Below are 18,375 nucleotides of genomic sequence, written 5' to 3' on the forward strand. Positions count from 1 at the left end.
GGAGCTCAGAGGGACTGAATCCAAGTAAGTCTGTGTGCGAGCACTTTAAGAGAAACTGCCTGAAACTCTAGCAGTTTTTCTTCCACAGCCTCAGTTCCTATTGGTTTTTACAGCCAGAAGTTATGGAGACTTATCTTCCTGACACTGGAACCCTGGGCTGTGAGGCCTGGTGTGGGACCAGCCTGTTCTGTGTCTCTGCCCCTCCTACCAGTTATGATGTAGTTTCTTCTTTAATTCTGTAGTTGTAGAACGTCCATTCAGCTCAATTTCTGATGGTTCTGAATGATGGCTGTTACTGTAGTTTAGTTGTAATTTTGATGTGGCTGTGTGTGGAGGCACACTATCTTTACTTATGCTGCCATATTGCATTGCACTGGTTTTTAAACTGGCTTCCTTATATTCTACAGATAACACACCATTTAGATTTTATTTTAAGGACTTTGAAAGCCTAATTAGGAGCAGAACATTCCTACTTCCTTACCCTCCCCTATTTTTTAAGAAATTGATAGGCAAAATTTAACATCAAACTAACAAATGCTTGACTGCACACTTTCACCCCATAAATGCACAGGCCACCTGATACTTCCTGATGTGTGCCTCTGAAAAACCTTTTCCCCCAGTTGGCTTTATAGAAGGGATTAACAGCAGTGTCCCTTTCTTGTTTGTTACTACCCTAGGGAAGAGGTCAACCTGAAGAAGGCAATAGCTGTACAATCTCCTAAAAAGCCCACATCCTGTCTCTAAGCACATTTTGGAAGAAATACATCAAGGCATTAAATTATCATTATCTCAAGGGAAAAAAAGTTAAATGCTACTGTGATCACAATTTACTGAAAACACCCTCCCAGCAGTTTAACACCGTAAAATGAAGTAACAGCCATTACTTAGGCAGCCCCCACAAACTACATGAAACAAAGATACATGAAGCAGGTGCTTATAATTCCCAAGAGGTCCACAGAAGTGACCAACATCATTGTCTCTATTAGTCACTATTGAGAAGAAATTCAAATAGCACAAAACATCCACTGTTAACTATGGTCTAATTAGGCAGGAATGAATGAGTAACTTTAGGAAAAAAGAAGATAAACTAGGTGGGAAGGGGAACAGCTGAACAGCTTATAGGCCAAGAAAGGCAGAGAATCATGTGCTCCAGGGCTCTAAGAGGCATGTTCAACCAAACCCTACACAGAAGGCCAACACATAAGGCAAGTGCAGTGACTGGAGTGTCCATAGTTAAACTAGTATGGGAGGGCTGGGGACTCAGGGGTCAGTTCCTGTAGCACCCTTAGGAACTCTGAGCTCGGCCTAGTTCAATGGCTGTGGTCTAGAGGGAAGCTAGGACACGAGCTTTGAAACGGACAGCTTCCATTCCCTGCTGCATGTGCTAAGTGATCACAGCTCTAGGACAGTCTCTTAGGCATCTATGTCCAAAGCAATAGACGAAGCTAGTCCTGGAATTAGCCACTGTTCCCAGACCTGCCCAGGATTTTCTGGCTGCCAGGCCAGGGCTCCATATACTCTTTCACAACTTATTTCCAATATTCCAGCAGCTTCTTGAAACACACCCTGACCTTCCAAAAAGCCTGTGGTTTCTATGTCTTCAACTCACCTCCCATCCACAACACTCCTACTTCACTCTAACTCTGTATCAGCTACAACTGACAGTAAGGTCTCTGAGTATATACCCAGAGCCTCACCCACACTAGTCAGTGAGGGTGTTTAGTTGCCCTGTTCCTGGGAACCAGCTTGGAACACCATGTGTATGTGGGAACATGCTGTCCTCTGCACAAGGACTCGTGCATGTCTCATGACAGTTGGTTTTCAGTGAAAGACTGTTCACAAAAGAATCCTAGGATTTCTGTCTCTTCCACTCAAATACCTTCTCATGTGAAAACACAAATTCAGAGAACTGTATTTCTGGAGATGGGTAGGAAGGGTATTTGCCAGAACAGAATAATCATTAGCCTCTTTTGGTTGCAGATTCCTGTGAGAATCAGATGAAGGCTTTAGACTCTCTCCCCAGGACAATCACATATTAAAAAATGTTGCCTATGCCATTCCAGAGCAACCAAAGGCTCCTACAATTCACCCACAGACCCATAATCAAGGTTAAAAATCCTAGTTTTAAAAAAGTCCCTTTATGAGAGACATACTCTTTCCAGGTAATATGTTTTCAGTGAGACCCCTGAGTGCTTTCTAAAAAGCGGCATTTCTTTGGCCTCCTTCCTTCTTTTTCTTCCTATCCTTTTACCTAACCCCAGTAGGTTCAGTTCAAGTTCTGTCTTTTCCATTTCTCAGCTCTTCACTTTCCTGACCTCCCAGAATACTGAGTGTCAAAACAACAATCATAAACTTTCCAAAGTGATTTTACTGTTTCGTGTCCCCAAGGTGACTGCCAACTCCTAGTGAACTATGCTGGGTTCACTGTTGTTCTTTCACACCCCTCAATGCCAACACTCTGCACACCATAGAGGCAATACATGCTTGCCAAAGGGGAGGATATCACTGCATCTTTGTCCCTCAACCTTTAGGCATTTGCACTTAAAAATTAACTTCTTTAAAATCTGGGCATATGCTCTGGAAAAGCCAAATTACAAAGGGCAAAAAAAAAACCATAACATGCAGTAGCTAGTCACTCCACTTTTGACTTGCAAACACAAAAAGTCTTACAAAGCAGGACAAACATGACATTAAACACTGGAAATTTGGCTGAGGTTGACAGAAACCCAAGTGAGTGGTAGAGAAATGGAGTATTTTAAGTTATTTTCTAATTACTAAGCAAAAAGAAGGCCTGACTCTCCCTTGCCTTCCTGTAGGAAAACCCCCCCAAAGGAGTAGAGGTTTAACACTATCTCACTACATCTGCTTTTCTCATCTGCCTTCAAATACTACTTAGAGTCCTCTCCCAACCCACACTCGATTTTGCTTACTGATTCCTTCTCTACACCTGCCTGCCCTCCTCCAGACTGTCCTTGAAATAGTTCTAAGTGATAACAGTTCCTCTGCAGCAGTACTGGTCTTGCCAGAGGGAATAGCAGATCCAGTATCTAGGGAAGGGCAGGCTACACTTGGGCATGTGACACATTATCGTCAACAACATTTATACTGTTCATGTGCTCTGTGACTACAAAGAGGGCTAAGACCTTGTAGCTTTGAGTAGCTTTCAAAGAAAGAGAAAACACAAGGTGTACCATAGCAGAAATACTAATTGTGCAATACATACAACAGTGCTAAAGACACAGCCTTATGTTCTAGATTTACCAGGACAGTTCTGTTTCAAATATCTCATCTCAGCAATCAATTCCTTCAGGACACCTATGTGCTCAAACTCTGGGTCTCAGTGTTTCACATAAAAAATATGATCACAGCCCTGGCTGGCGTAGCTCAGTGGATTGAGCGCGGGCTGCAAACCAAAGCATCGCAGGTTTGATTCCCAGTCAGGACACATGCCTGGGTTGCAGGCCACGGCCCCCAGCAACTGCACATAGATGTTTCTCTCTCTCTCTCTTTCTCCCTCCCTTCCCTCTCTAAAAATAAATAAATAAAATCTTAAAAAAATATATGATCACTACAATGACTAGGTTAGAGGAAAGCATGACTGCAGACTGTTGAATCATACTAGCACCTTCCCACAGCCCTCAAATAATTGTGGGATTGAGTATTAGACAATAAAACTTGACTTTTCTGAGACTGAGAGAGAGCTCATCAGGAGAAAGGCAGGAAGCTAGGAATATTTCGAAAAAGGCAGGTGAAGTATAAGACACCTGTCTCTGTTCGTCCACTCTTCCCCAACACCTTTTTAAATTTATTAAGAATTGTAACAATAATTAAGTCAATGATCCTCTTAAGAAGGAAACAAATCTATTCATATGACAAAATTAATGTTTCCCCCTAAGCAGAAGGAAGAAAATACCCACTAGCTTGGCCTCTTGCACACCAGCTGACAGCAATTATTGCCATGCAACAATCACCCCCTTCTTTCCTCTTCCGCTGTCCCCTTCCTCACATATCCCACTCACTTACTTCTCTACCCTCTTGCCAGGCCATTCCCTCTTCTTCCCAGCCTTTACTTTAGACAATGGGGTCCCAAACAAGAATCACATGGGAAATTAAAAACAGATTCCTGGGCCCAAATTTACCAAAATAAAAAGATTTGGAGGGTTCCGGCCAAGATGGAGGCATAGGTGGTCGCACTGTACCTCCTCACGCAACCAAAACTAAGGACAACAAGAATTTACAAACAAAAAACAACCAGAACAGAGAGAAATGAACCGAACGGAAGTCTGAATACCATACATCCAGTCCGGTAAGGAGGGGCGGAATTGGAGGCCTATTGGGGTTGAGGGGTACCAGCAGGAAAAATCGGTGGCCGGCAGACACAGGCATGAGGGGCGCAGACGGCAGTTGGCAGACCGGTGGCAGACCCTGGGCGCAGGAGGCAACGGGCAGACCCAGTGAGGTGCGCAAAGCAGGTGGCTGTCCGCAGCTGCACATTCGCATGCACACAAACTAAGTGAAAACAGGCAGCGACATAGACCGTGCAACCCAGGGACCCAGTGCGGGGAAACAAAGCCTGAAGGCACCATTGAAAACACCTGCGGAAGTTGAGGCCTGGCGATTCTCTCAGTCTCACAGGAGGCTCCTTGGAGAAACCCACAGAGTCCGAGAGAGTGCACAAGCCCACCTGCCCGGAAGCCAGCAGCAGAGGGGCCCAACTTGCTTGTGGGAAGCAGCAAGGGGGACTGGAGTCCTGGTGAGAGCAGAGCAAGCACCACTGTTCCCTCTCAGACCCCACCCCCACATACAACGTCACAACCCAGCGACTGAGGTGCCCGGCCCTGGTGAACACCTAAGGCTCCACCCCTCAACGTAACAGGCGCGACCAGACCAAAGGAAACAATAAAATAAAATAAAAAAGATGGCTCAAACAGAGTTAAAAGCCCCAGAGCCAGTTTTTTTAAGCGACCGAGAAATAGCCAACCTATCAGATGCACAGTTCAAAGCACTGGTGATCAGGATGCTCACAGAATTGGTTGAATTTGGTCATAAATTAGATGAACAAATGCAGACTACAATAAGAGAAATGAAGGAAAATGCATAGGGAACCAATAGTGATGGAAAAAAAACTGGGTTTCAAATCAATGGAAGGGACTAGAAGGAGGAAAGGAACAGCCAAACAGAAAAGAATGAAGAAACAAGAATTCAAAAAAATGAGGAAGGCTTAGGGACCTTCAGGACACCTTTAAACGTTCCAATATCCAAATTATAGGGGTACCAGAAGGGGAAGAGGAAACACAACAAGTGGAAAAATTATTTGAACAAATAATAAAAGAGAACTTCCCCAATATGGCAAGGAAAATAGACTTCCAGGAAGTCCAGGAAGCTCAGAGAGTCCCAAAGAGGTTGGACCCAAGGAGGAACACACCAAGGCACATCATAATTACATTAGCCAAGGTAAAAATGAAGGAGAGAATTCTAGAAGCAGCAAGCGATAAGGGGACAGTTACCTACAAAGGAGTCCCCATCAGAATGTCAGCTGATTTCTCAAAAGAGACCTTGCAGGCAAGAAGGGGCTGGAAAGAAGTATTCCAAGTCATGAAAGACAAGGACCTACATCCAAGAATACTCTACCCAGCAAAGCTCTCATTTAGAATGGAAGGGGAGATAAAGTACTTCTCAGATAAGGTCAAGTTAAAGGAGTTCATCATCACCAAGCCCTTATTATATGAAATATTAAAAAGACTTATCTAAGAAAAAGAAGATAAAAAACGTGAACAGTAAAAAAAGACATCAAACTTAGTAACAACCATACCTAAAACAAAAGCAAACTAAGCAAACAAAGAGAACAGGAACAGAACCACAGAAATGGAGATCACATGGAGGGTTAGCAACAGGGAAGTGGGAGGAGGAGAGAGGGGGAAAAGATATAGAGAATAAGTAGCATGGACAATAGGTAGAAAATAGACAGGGGGAGGGCAGGAATGGTGTGGGAAATGTAGAAGCTAAAGAACTTATGACACATGGACATGAACTAAAGGCGGGGAATGTGGGTGGGAGAGGGTAGGCTGGGGGAGGGGAGTGAAGGGGGAAAATGGGACAACTGTAATAGCATAATGAATAAAATATTTAAAAATATGAAAAAAAGATTATTATGACTTGCACTGGGGAAAAATAAATTAGTACAATTATGTTTAAGTGATAAAAAAGATTTGGAAACCATTTTAGATCAATAAGCAGCATTTAAGGCACCAAACATTTTCAGACTCATCAAGTACTAATTTCATTTTTCAGATACAGAAACTGCAGCTCAGAAGGTTTAAATGTTTTCTCACGGTTAAATATATACTACTGAAACTTCCTTTTTTGGGAGAAACAAACTCTTTACTTTTCATTCTAATATAAATGAATATCAATATATTTGGATATACATACATACATATATGTTAGGAACCACGCTGCCTGGTTTCAGAAGCTATAACCCCCCATGGCTAAGGCTGAGTGACAGACCTTGGGACCCTAAGCCACTAAGGAGACAAAGCTTATCTCCCTGGCAGGGGTACCGCTGCTGCCCCCTTTACTTCACCCTGCTTGGCCCTGGGTGGATGACCAGTTAGCCAATGACAGGTATGATTCCTCAAGGGAGGGATGGCCTAAGACAGGCACTGATCACAAAGGGGCCCCCAGGGAACAACTTGGGGGCTATAGCAAAAGGGGGTGATAGACCCTGGCCCCTCGGCTTTGACAAAGCCTGAGTCCTCATTCTGCCTGAAAGAAGTTTCCTAATCTCTTGGCTGCCTTACTTCCCCTGCCTGCCTTAAACCTGAAACAATGACAGAGAGCGGTCTAGCCCTGTGCTTGAAAGGGCAAGTTCCCCCGGACGATCGGGCCTAGGAAAGGATACATAAAATCCTGTGAAACCTGCTTTGCTAAGAATGTCCTCAATTTTCTGATAAGGGTCCAAGCAAGAAATGAGTTTGTTTCCCCAAAGTTTTATGGCGCTTTAGCTAACAGACCCTGACTCAGAATAAGCCCTCAAAGAATAGATAACATTCTTTGTATGTTATCTATTGTTTGATCCTTACTGCCTGACAGTGATTGATGAGCTTTACCTATACTCCCTGTATTCCTATGCAAATAAACTCAATAAAAGCCCATTGAGGAATAGGCTCTAGGCCCTTCTCCTTTGAGAGATTGGCCACCTTTCCTCCCCAACCAGATCATGTCTTGGTGGAGTATTCTCATTCATGGCGGATGGTGTGGTGGGGAGACAGGGTCCTGCGGGTGGAGCCCCCACACATATACATACATGTGAAACTACCCAGTGTTGAATAGCTGTTTGAATAAAAATGGTTACAAATTGATTAGTTAAAATGGTTACAAGTTGATTGAATTAACTGATTCAATCATCTTGACATACAAACAAAAAGGCAGTGTATCTGTAGACTTTACACAGGTTGAGATACTCAAGCATATACTTGAAAAATGAACACTCCTCAGCATCATATCATTGAACAGCAAGAATACAATTCTTACTCCACAAACAGACTAAACAGCCCTTGGATTACTATTAAAATACTCGCTTAAAAGAAATACAGGGTGGGGCAAAAGTAGGTTTACAGTTGTTCATATGGAAAATAATACAGTAATAATACAAGAATAAACTGTGTTTCATGTACTTACAACTATAAACCTACTTTTACCTCACCCTATACATCATATAGAAAAATACATTTTTGCTAAAATTACATCAATTAAACATTAAAACCTATTCACTGATAAGAGCCTTGTAAGTTTAATTGCTGTTTTGAAATGTCTAGTTAGGGGATTAGAATAATGTAAATCTTGAATATAGATGTGGTTGATATGACAACCCAGAAAAAGTTCCTGGCTCCATTTCAGTTGGCCATGATTGCAATTTAGATGCAATCCTCAGACTCTTGGTAAATGGCTTCCCTTTACAATTTCTATACAACTTTAAATTATCTATAGTTAAGTCCATTAGCCATTGTTATTCTTTATTTTTTAAATTAGTTTTTAGAGAGAAGGGAAGGGGGAGGGAGGCAAAGAGGAAGGGGAGTGGAGAGAGACAGAGAGAAAAATAGATTTGCTCCACTTATGTATGCATTCATTGGTTGAAGTTGTACGTGCCCTGACTGGGGATGGGGATCAAACATGCAACCTTGGCATATAGAGCTGACACTCCAACCAATATGCCCAGCCAGGGCAACCATTGTTATTCTTAAATGGAAGGACACTGGTTATTCAAAAAAGATTTCTTGCAAATATATAAATAAATGTAACTGCATATTCTTTAATATATGTAATGTGACTAAACCAGACTGTCATGGGCTACTATGTTTCAATACCATGTCAAACTTATTAGAAACTTAAAAAGATTTCTGAGATTCAGCTGCCTTCATTAGTTGGCTGTAAAGTGTGTAATACAATTGGAGACAACATCTAATAAATGGAGTTGATGTGGAAAAGAAACCCATACAGTGAATATTACAGAGCACCTGAGTGGTCATGAGAATGAGTTATCTTCCAATATATATATATTGAGAGAGAGAAAGAGAGACACCAATTGATCTTGGTATTAGCAGTTATATTAACTGTTCCAATAATGGCACTGCTTTTCAGCAATGCAAAAATATTATGCAAAATTATTCAGATTGCAACAAGAAAGAGATTCTAGCCAATGTTTTTGCATAAACAAACCTAACATATAATAAACTAAAAGCAGTGTGTTGAACACAAAAGATGTAATCCAGATCTGTTAATTCTCCCAGTGACCACTCTCAGAAAAATAGACTGCATTAAATCAGCGATTTTCAACCTTTCTTATCTCATGGCACACATAAATTAATTACTAAAATTCTGCAGCACTCCAAAAAATATATTGTTTTTTACTGACCAAAAATAGGTATAATTTTGATTCGTTCACACCAGACAGTTATTGTTATATTGGCTGTTGTCATTTTTCATTTGACAATCTAAGAGAAAAGAGGTCAGTGTCCCTGACTAAGCAGTCAAGTATTGCATGTTTTAAAAATTCTTGTGATACACCAGTTGAAAATTGCCACATTAAATGTCTATTGATAACTTTTTGGTCAACTATGGCCAATAATGGACCAGGAGGTAATTTATAGTTTTTCATTTCTTTTCTTTTCAAGGTGTTCCAAGCCAAATTTTAAGGTTTTACACTAAAATATACAATTCTCATCATAAAAAATATTTTCCTCCTATGAGAGTGATACTACAGTTTTTGGTGCAATCCTGATTAGAGCCCAACTGAACTCTGAAATCCAGAGTCAGTTTTTAAAAGAAAACAAAGAAACAAAAAATTAAGGTAGCCCAAAGGCCCCAACTGTCTAATTTTGCTTTTCCACCATCTTATTGAGGGGTGAGCTAAACACAATAATTATACCTTACTTTCTGTAACTCCTCTTTTCATTAGCATTTCTAAAGCTCATACTCCTGACTCGAGGACTCACAGCATCTCACTTTTATTGGCCCATGCAACGGAAAAAAGCAAGTAAGTCAGACAATGGGGGAATCACAGAGTTTTCTCTTCAAATCCCCAGTTAGATGAGGTATCACTCATGAATGTGTGTTTCCAAGACCCTTCAAATTCCCACATCCTCACCAGTGTTCTGGCTTAGGCACTGTACTTGAAAACTTTTTTCCAACTTCACCAAGTAAACTTGTAAATGCCCAATTGACTGCGAGTTTCTGGTAAGCTTGTGTTGTTTTGTTGTGATATTTCTTGGAAAAAAAAAACCTAAAGAATACAGCACAAATTTACTAGGGTGTATTTCCTTATCCCCCTCCTCCTGGAAGAAAAACTAAAATTTTTAATATGAGAGCTAAATTTTTAATGTAAACACTCTGGTCAACACCATACCAGAAATTCAATATATAAAACCAGTACGTTTCCGTTTCCTTCCACTTGGGAGGACAGTTTAGGGGGTGGGGAAGACAGTTTAAATAACAATCCTCTTCCAAACTCTACAACTCTGTTTTAGGAAAGAGCATGGGACCTGAAGGCAGTCGACCGTGTTCCACCTTCTTAGTTGTGAGATACAGGTCAATTCACTTAACCCGAGTCTCATCACTAACCCCATTTAAAAGTGGGAAAATTATCAACCCACAGGGTTCTGGAAGTGACTGAGAATCAGAGGCTTCCTGAACTATATACCATGTTCATTTCCTGGTTCACAGAATCATAACATAAAAATAATGGATAACAGCCTCAGGCCACAACAACCGGTTCATCAGACAAATTTAAATGTCATGACAGACAGGCCTTGTGCGGAGACTGTGCAAGGCGGTCCTAGCAGGTCTTATAATACGTCTAGAGAACCGTGCCCATGCGGTGATAGGTAAGCTCCCCACCCAAACTAACCGGCTGCCCCTGGCGTTGGTCCCTCCCAATTTGGCGCTCTCTACTGTGGCGGCCGCGGGTCAATCATGAAGTCATAACAGTCACTCAAAGGGCCCTTAGGACTAAGATGAGTCGGATGGAAGAAGGGCAAAGCCATGGCCCAAGACAAGCCGCCAAGCCGGGCACCCATCTCCGGCTCTGGGGCAGGTCCGGGTCCTCGAGGGCCCCAGGTGGACTGACTTGCCGGCTGGGAGGTCAGTAGCTGCAACGTCCGCCGGAAATGCCAAATCCACCGGCTGCAACCCTGGGGGCACCCCACGCAGCGGCACTCGCACTCGCGACGCCAGAAAGGAGGATCCAACGGGGCCCAACGCAAACTGGCCATTAAGGCTTCCCCAGCCCTCGGAAACATCGTCCTTGAAGCAGGGTTCCCCAAACCCAGCCACTTCCCCGCTCACCCGGCTTCCGCCGCCCCCGGCCCTGGCCCATTGGGCCTCCCTCAGACGGGCACTGGGGACGCAGAGAGCCGCGGCCGGCGGAACCCAGCTCCCAAAGACCGGAGCTGGTCGAGGCCCACCGAGGAAATCGGAGGAAGCCCAGGAGGCCGCAGGCCACTCACCAGCCACGGGTCCTCTCGGCCTTCAGCTGGTCGTCCTATCTGAGACCACTACCGCGCGCCGGTCTGGAAAACCCTCAGAAGTTGCTACCACCCTAGTCTAGTGGGCGGACAGGAGGGCGGCCCGACGTACGCACGCAGCGGGAGGCGGGGCCTGCGAAGGGCACGCCTCTGCGCCAGGCAAGTGGCTCCTGTCTTGATACCTGGGTCTGCCCCAGAGCTGAGGTGCCCCGGAGTTAACCAATAAGAGCTGGTGTTCATGAGGCTTCCTCTAAGCTAGGCGCTTTTCTTAAGCAGTGTCACCACCTCTTCAGGCCCTGCGCGCTGGGCTCCACCTGCACTTTCTGTTCCAGCCTCAGTGGCTTCCAGTCATTTCCTTAACCATCTGACTGGCTGCAGATTAAATGACTGGCTTGTAATGTCCACTGTCGGCAAAGGTGTGGGAAGTTTACAGTGTTTGTTAGAGTTATTAGGTGTCCACGAAAGAAATTCCAAACCTAAGGAAAGTTTAAAGAGTTTATTAAAGCCATGTATTCTGGGCTAGTCCTGGAAGCAAAAGTCCTAAGAACAGAGATAATGCTCAGAGAAATAGCAATTTTTGCAGTTTATTTTATACATTAGAATCAAAGAAGACCTAAGAAAGGTTACATGAAATCCATTAGTAGAAGATTAAAGAGGTGGAGGGAGGTAAAATGGGGAAATCCCTAGGATTGGATAGAAAATAAAATGGAGAGATACATGTTTCTTTTACATTAGTGAGTGAAGGATAGTAAATATTTAACATAGCTTACAGAGGTATGCAGGTGAAAGATAATGAGGAATGTTGGGGTTGATTCCCACCCCCACCATACTGGAATGTTTATCTTTGGCAGTCTAGAGAAGAAATGATTCTTTTTTTTTTTAATATTCCCCATTTCACTGGGCATTCTTTTTTTGTTGTTGTTCTTTATTTTTTTTAAGATTTTATTTATTTATTTTTAGGGAGGGAAGGGAGGGAGAGAGAGAGAGACAGAGACAGAGACAGAGAGAGAGAGAAACATCAATGTGCGGTTGCTGGGGGTTATGGCCTGCAACCCAGGCATGTACCCTGGCTGGGAATCGAACCTGGGACACTTTGGTTCCCAGCCCGCACTCAATCCACTGAGCTACGCCAGCCAGGGCAAGAAGAAATGATTCTAACATTTTAAATATGTTATTATAGATGCACATAAACAATGGACAGGGCTTGTTCAAGGAAGAGGTAATCTATCACATGGACCTTAGGACAGGACTTCCCACCATAACCTGCTCAGTTAGGATTGTTTTGATAATCAAAACATCCTGTGTGGTTACTTTCAGTTAGTGTTTTTCAGGCTTGCTAAGATAGCCCCGTTTTTGTTCACATGGGGAAGGAGGGAAAATTTGGCAAGATTTGTTAAAATTTAGAATGGGCATTCTCTTTGACCCAACAATTCTGGGTAGGAACACTTGCATTACTGAACTCAAAGGGTTCACTGCTTGGGATACTCTAGGTCAAAAATGTGAATGAAAGCATAGCTGGTTTGACTCCCAATCAGGGCACATCCCTGGGTTGCCATCCAGGTCCCCAGGAGGGGGTGCGCATGAGGCAACCACACATTGATGTTTCTCCCTCTCTTTCGTCTTCCCTTCTTTCAAAAAATAAATACATAAAATCTTTTTAAAAATGAGATGTGGTTGTTGCAAGTTTTATTTACTTGCAGCAAATAGGGAGACAGGGAATTTGTCACTGACAAAGGGGTTCTTGCTGCCCTCACCACTGAGATAGAAATCAGGAGAGGAGATGAAACATTTGAAATTAGAGGTTTTCTGAAATCAAGGTGCAGGAAAAGGAGAAAGGAAGAGAGCTTGATGCAACTAGCCATAGCTTAGCTCCAAAACTGATGCTAGGGGTCTGGCTTATATAGGGCTGGTTCATCACCCAGGTACAGAGTAGATTTCTTTATTTTTCAGGTTCCAGCAGCTGGCATCTATCTGGGCAAAGAAGAACTCTTTGCTTTGCAGGTGTACAGAGCAGAGCTCTTTGGAGAATGCCTGAAAAAAAAAAAAAACCTTTAAACTTACCTAGGAGAGTCTTTAAAAAAGATGACTGAAGAGCATTTCTATCCATTTAAAAATTTATGCCCCAGGGAAGAAAGACTATATATATATAGTCCCCCCACCTCTTTCTCTCTCTCTCTCTCTCTCTCTCTCTCTATATATATATATATATATATATATAAAGTATATATATATACTTTCTCTCTCACGCACACACTGTTTGGTTAATTACATGTTGATTTTTTCTTTGCAGTTAGCTACTTTCATCTGGTTGAGTTCCTTTCAGCTTATCCTGTTTACTACTGCATCTACAAAATGCTATGCAAAACTTTAACATTTATCAATAAATAATATTTAGGTTTGCCCAGATCTTGAGACTCTTGTCCTATCTAACATTTGCAAGAACCCAAAAGGACACAAACAAGGAAGGTCATTGCAACACATACCATGGCACTCCATTTTGGTGAAAACTTTGAAACAACCTTTAGATCCATCAGAAGAAGATGGAGTAGGGTTTGACAAGGGCATATAAGTTCAATAGAGTTGTCTGACCAAGATGGAGGCGAAGGTAGACACACTGTGCCTCCTTCCACAACCAAAAGAAGGACAACAACAAATTTAAAAATAAAGAACAACCAGAACTGACAGAAAATTGAATTGTATGGAAGTTGGACAACCATACATCCAGTTTAACCTGTTTAAAGAAAAAACATTCATCCAGACCGGTAAGGAAGGGTGGAGACATATAGCTGGGTAGAGTGGACACGTGCTGGCAAGGCATTGGCTGGTGGAGCAGGCGGTCCCACATTTGCATGTGGATAAACCAGGAGGAACAACTGGGGAGTGAGACAGACGGCACAACCCAGGGTTTCAGTGCAGGGAAATAAGGCCTCAAAACCTCTGATTGAAAAAACTTGTGAGGGTTGAGCCAGCAGGTGAAACTTCCAGCCTCACAGGAGAGTTCATTGGAGATACCCACAGGGTCCTAGAACATACACATGCCCACCTACCTGGGAATCAGCACCAGACTGGCCCAAATTGCTTGTGGGTAGCAGCAGAAGTGACTGAAAGTTGACAGAGAGCTGAACAAGCAGCATTGTTTCCTCTTGGACTGTCCCCCACAAATAGCACCACAAGGCAGCAAGGTGGGTTGCCCCACCTTAGTGAATACCTAAGGCTCCGCCCCTTACTAGCTAACAGGCACTGCGGAGACAAAAAAAAAAAAGGCCCAAATGAAAGAACATATCAAAGCTTCAGAAAAAATACAACTAAGGAACAAAGAGATAGCCAACCTATCACAGTTCAAAAGACTGGTAATCAGGATGCTTACAGAATTGGTTGAGTATAGTCACAAAATAGAGAAATAAGCAAAGGCTATGAAAAGTGAAATAAAGAAAAATATACAGGGAACCAACACTGATGGGAAGGAAACCAGGACACATATCAATGGTTTGGACCAGAAAGAAGAAATAAACAGTCAACCAGAACAGAATGAAGAAATAAGAATTCAAAAAAAAAATGAGGAGAGGTTTAGGAACCTCTGTGACAATTTTAAATGTTCCAACATCTAAATCATAGGGGTGCCTGAAGGAGAAGAGAAAGAGAAAGAAATTGAAAATTTATTTGAAAAAAACAATGAAGGAGAACTTCCCCAATCTGGCAAAGGAAATAGACTTCCAGAAAGTCCAGGAAGCTCAGAGGGTCCCAAAGAAATTGGACCCAAGGAAGAACACACCAAGGCACATCATAATTACATTACCCAAGATTAAAGATGAGGAGAGAAACTTAAAAGCAGCAAGAGAAAAGCAGTTATCTACAAAGAAATTCCCATCAGACTATCAGCTGATATCTGAAAAGAAACCTTGCAGGCAAGAAGGGCCTGGAAAGAAGTATTCAAAGAAAGGCAAGGAACTACATCCAAGAATATTCTACCCAGCAAAGCTATCATTTAGAATGGAAGGGCAGATAAAGTGCTTCCCAGATAAGGTCAAGTTAAAGGAGTTCATCATCACCAAGCCCTTATTATAGGAAATATTAAAGGGATTTATCTAAGAAAAAGAAGATAAAAAATATGAACAGTAAAATGACAATAAACTCACAACCATCAACCGAGCCTAATAAAAGCAAAAACAAAAACAAACTAAGCAAAAAACTAGAACAGGAACAGAACCACAGAAATGGAGATCCCATGGAGGGTTATCAGTGGGGAGAGGGAGAGGGGAAGAAAGGGGGGAAAAGTACAGGGAATAAGAAGCATAAATTAGAAGGTAGAAAATAGACAGGGGAGGTTAAGAATAGTATAGGACACGTAAAAGCTGAAGAACTTATATGTATATCCCATGAACTAAGGGGGGGCTGAGAATGGTGGAGGGAGGGGAGATGCAGGGCAGAGGGGGATAAAAGAAGGAAAATGGGACAATTCTAATAGCATAATCAATAAAATATATTTTTAAAAAATTCAATACAGTTGTGCCCAATTAAAAAGGAAGAATAGCCCTGACAGGTGTGACTGAGTTGGTTGGACATTGTCTGCCAAAGCATGTGAGGGCAAATGCCTGCATTGCAGATTCACTCTTTTGTTGGGTGCTTGTGAGAGGCTGTTGCCTAGAGAGAGAAATCAATGTTTCTCTCTTGCATCAATGTTTCTCTCCATTTCCTTCTCCCTCCCTTCCCCTCTCTCTAAAAATAAAAATAAATTTAAAAAGGAAGGGTAGACACTTCCCAAGAAAGGACATTAAGAAGGGGAAAAGCAAGTTTAAGGAAAATATAAAAATATATTGTATGTAATAAACAATCTAGAAAACAAATATTGAACTCCAAATTATATTTAATATTTAGAAAATTAAGTAATGTGTGCTTAAGTGTTTAGGGGAGAAAGGTAATGATGTCTGCAACTTAGCTGAAATGTTTAAAAAAAAAAAGATAGCTAATAGATAGATGTTACCGTTGACAGTCAGTCAGTGCACCGGGGATTCTTTCCCATTGGCCAAAATGGCAGCAGGGGGAGATCCTTACACTAAGTGTGCCAAAAGCTAGGAAGGTGGATAGGGCCAGATTCATTTACTAGGTACTTATTAAGTTCCTATTAAGTGCTGTATATTGTGTCTGGAGGGAGAGATATAGTGACAAACAAAACATGGGCCCAGCTTTCAGGAAGCCCTCCGTCAATGTGATAGAGACAATTTTGCAAGTGGGATAGAGTGGAATAGGAGTAGTGCCTAGCCTAGGGGTCAGGGATGGCTTCCTGGAGGAAGTAATGGTTATATAGTCTTTTTAAAATTATATATTTTTCCATTACCATTTATCTCCCTTATACCCTTCTCCATTTCCACCCATCCCCTCCCCTCTATGCAGAGTCTTAAGGAATGAGTAGGAGTTAGCACTATTTAAGGAAGTGGGAGGAAGGTATTCCAGGCAAACCTTACAGTCTGAGCAGAGACATAGCATAACAGGGTGTGGAGAAGACCTCAAGATATTTACCCAAGATAAACACACAGATGATATCTTCATTTATAAATGTAGTAAACATAAAAGTATATTTATTAAAATAAATATATACATCTTATTATAAAAACCAAGATTCTACATAAATAAAATACACACTCCCACCCTGGCCAGGTACACTGTTGGTTAGAGTATCATCCCGATATGCCAAGGTTGTGGGTTTGACCTCCTGTCAGGGTACATACAAGAAGCAACCAATAAATGCATAACTGGAACAACAAATCAATGTTTTCTTTCCTCTCTCTAAAATAAGTTAATTGATTAAAAAATACATTTCCTCATGGGGTATCTCCACCACTAGATTCAGGAAAACAATGTCAGTTTTAGTTTGAGTTGCCTGTGAATCCAGTGCCTAGCAGATGTTTAAACACCAGTTGTTACAGAACAATACAAGGGGGGCCTTGGGACGATATACTATTACTGAAAGAAACCCCCAGGTCCATTATGTCCGCCGTCTATGGGAAAGATGTCTCTCAATGCCAGAGATTCGTGAAAAGGAAAGGAAATGTTTATTTAATGCTATACAGACTTAAAGTAGTGATCTAATGTCTTCGTCAAAATCCCAAAGTCCCTTAAAACACCCACAAACACAGTCCTTCCTTCCACCTTTGCCTAGTCCAGAGTACCGTATCTCAGGAAAGGAAATACAAGTCCATGGCTCAGGCAGCCCCCAGTTCTTCCCAGTAATCCGTCTTGGCTGGTAGGCCTCCCTTGGTTCCTGGCACCCTCAGCTGTGTCGCCGGGATCTCTGCTAAAGCCAGGTGGTGGTTCCCCCTTCTAAAGCTGTGGGGGTCCCCACTCTGGCAAAGCACGTGGTCCTCTCTCCACCGCTCCAGCTGCATGGTCCTCTCTCCCAGGGCCACGGGAGTCCCCACTCAGCCAAAGCTGAGTGCTTCTCTCTGTGCAAAGGCTGCAAGGGGGCGGCAGCGGGGGGTCCACCACTCTGCCAAAGCCGAGTGGCAGTTCTCTGCTAAAGCTGCATGGTGATTCTCCCTCACAGGGCTGGGGGGGGTCTCCACTCTGCCAAAGCCGCGTGGTTCTCTCTCCCTCAATAGCTGTGATCCTCTCTGCACTGCCACAGCCACATGGTTCTCCAATGGCTGCTGAATCTGGGTTTAAATCCCCACGCCAATCTTCCTCTGCAGCCCATTTCCAACTCCTCTCACCATCAGCTACACTTGCTAGCACTCCCATATCCTTCCAGCTTCACTGGGCTGCCATCCTGAGTCTGGGCAGGTGTGGCCCCAGGTCAGGAGCCAAACATCTCCAAGCTCCTACACAGGCACTGTAACTCAGTGGCCCGGCCCCCCAGTTACGTCATGGTGAGGAAGTTACTTCCATTCCCATGGCTCAGAGCATGGCCACAGCTATTCAACATATTTAAGTGACCAACCAAAGGCTATAGATATGTTAAATGACCACCCCAGAGGTTAGCTGCAAGGCTGTTGCTATGCGAAACAGCTCTCAATGGCCCTGCTCCATTTGTCCCTTCCCCCAACCCACACCTGGGGGGGGGGGGGTGAGGACATCCTAAAATCTCCTGGACACCTTGAGTTCTGGACCCCATTTCAAATGCCTATTTGGGGCCCCCCTCTTGGCTGCACCCTGTTACACAGTCTACTTTGTGTCAGGTACTATTTTAGGTGCTGGAAATTCAGCAGTGAACAAATGCCTGCTGCCCTGAGGCTGACATTCCCAGATGAGTCCATACTACTTTGCTATCAGCATTTCTTAGTCTGACATCATTTAGATGAGTATCAAGCTCTTGTGGTAATATTAGGTCGTTAGAACCCTAAGCAGCAGGACTTGAACC

General features: G+C 42.9%; 1 protein-coding gene across 1 annotated transcript in view; it reads right to left on the reverse strand.

Annotated features, from left to right (window-relative positions):
- Positions 1–11,124, reverse strand: part of HMOX2 (heme oxygenase 2) — a 38,803-nt gene extending 27,679 nt beyond the window's left edge. Inside the window, exon 1 of the mRNA XM_028516869.2 lies at positions 11,004–11,124. The gene's annotated coding sequence lies outside the window, so the exon portion shown is untranslated. The remainder of the gene's footprint in view (positions 1–11,003) is intronic.
- Between the last annotated feature and the right edge of the window lie 7,251 nt (positions 11,125–18,375).

Source organism: Phyllostomus discolor, chromosome 3, assembly GCF_004126475.2.
Source record: "Phyllostomus discolor isolate MPI-MPIP mPhyDis1 chromosome 3, mPhyDis1.pri.v3, whole genome shotgun sequence".
NCBI classification, from domain to species: domain Eukaryota; kingdom Metazoa; phylum Chordata; class Mammalia; order Chiroptera; family Phyllostomidae; genus Phyllostomus; species Phyllostomus discolor.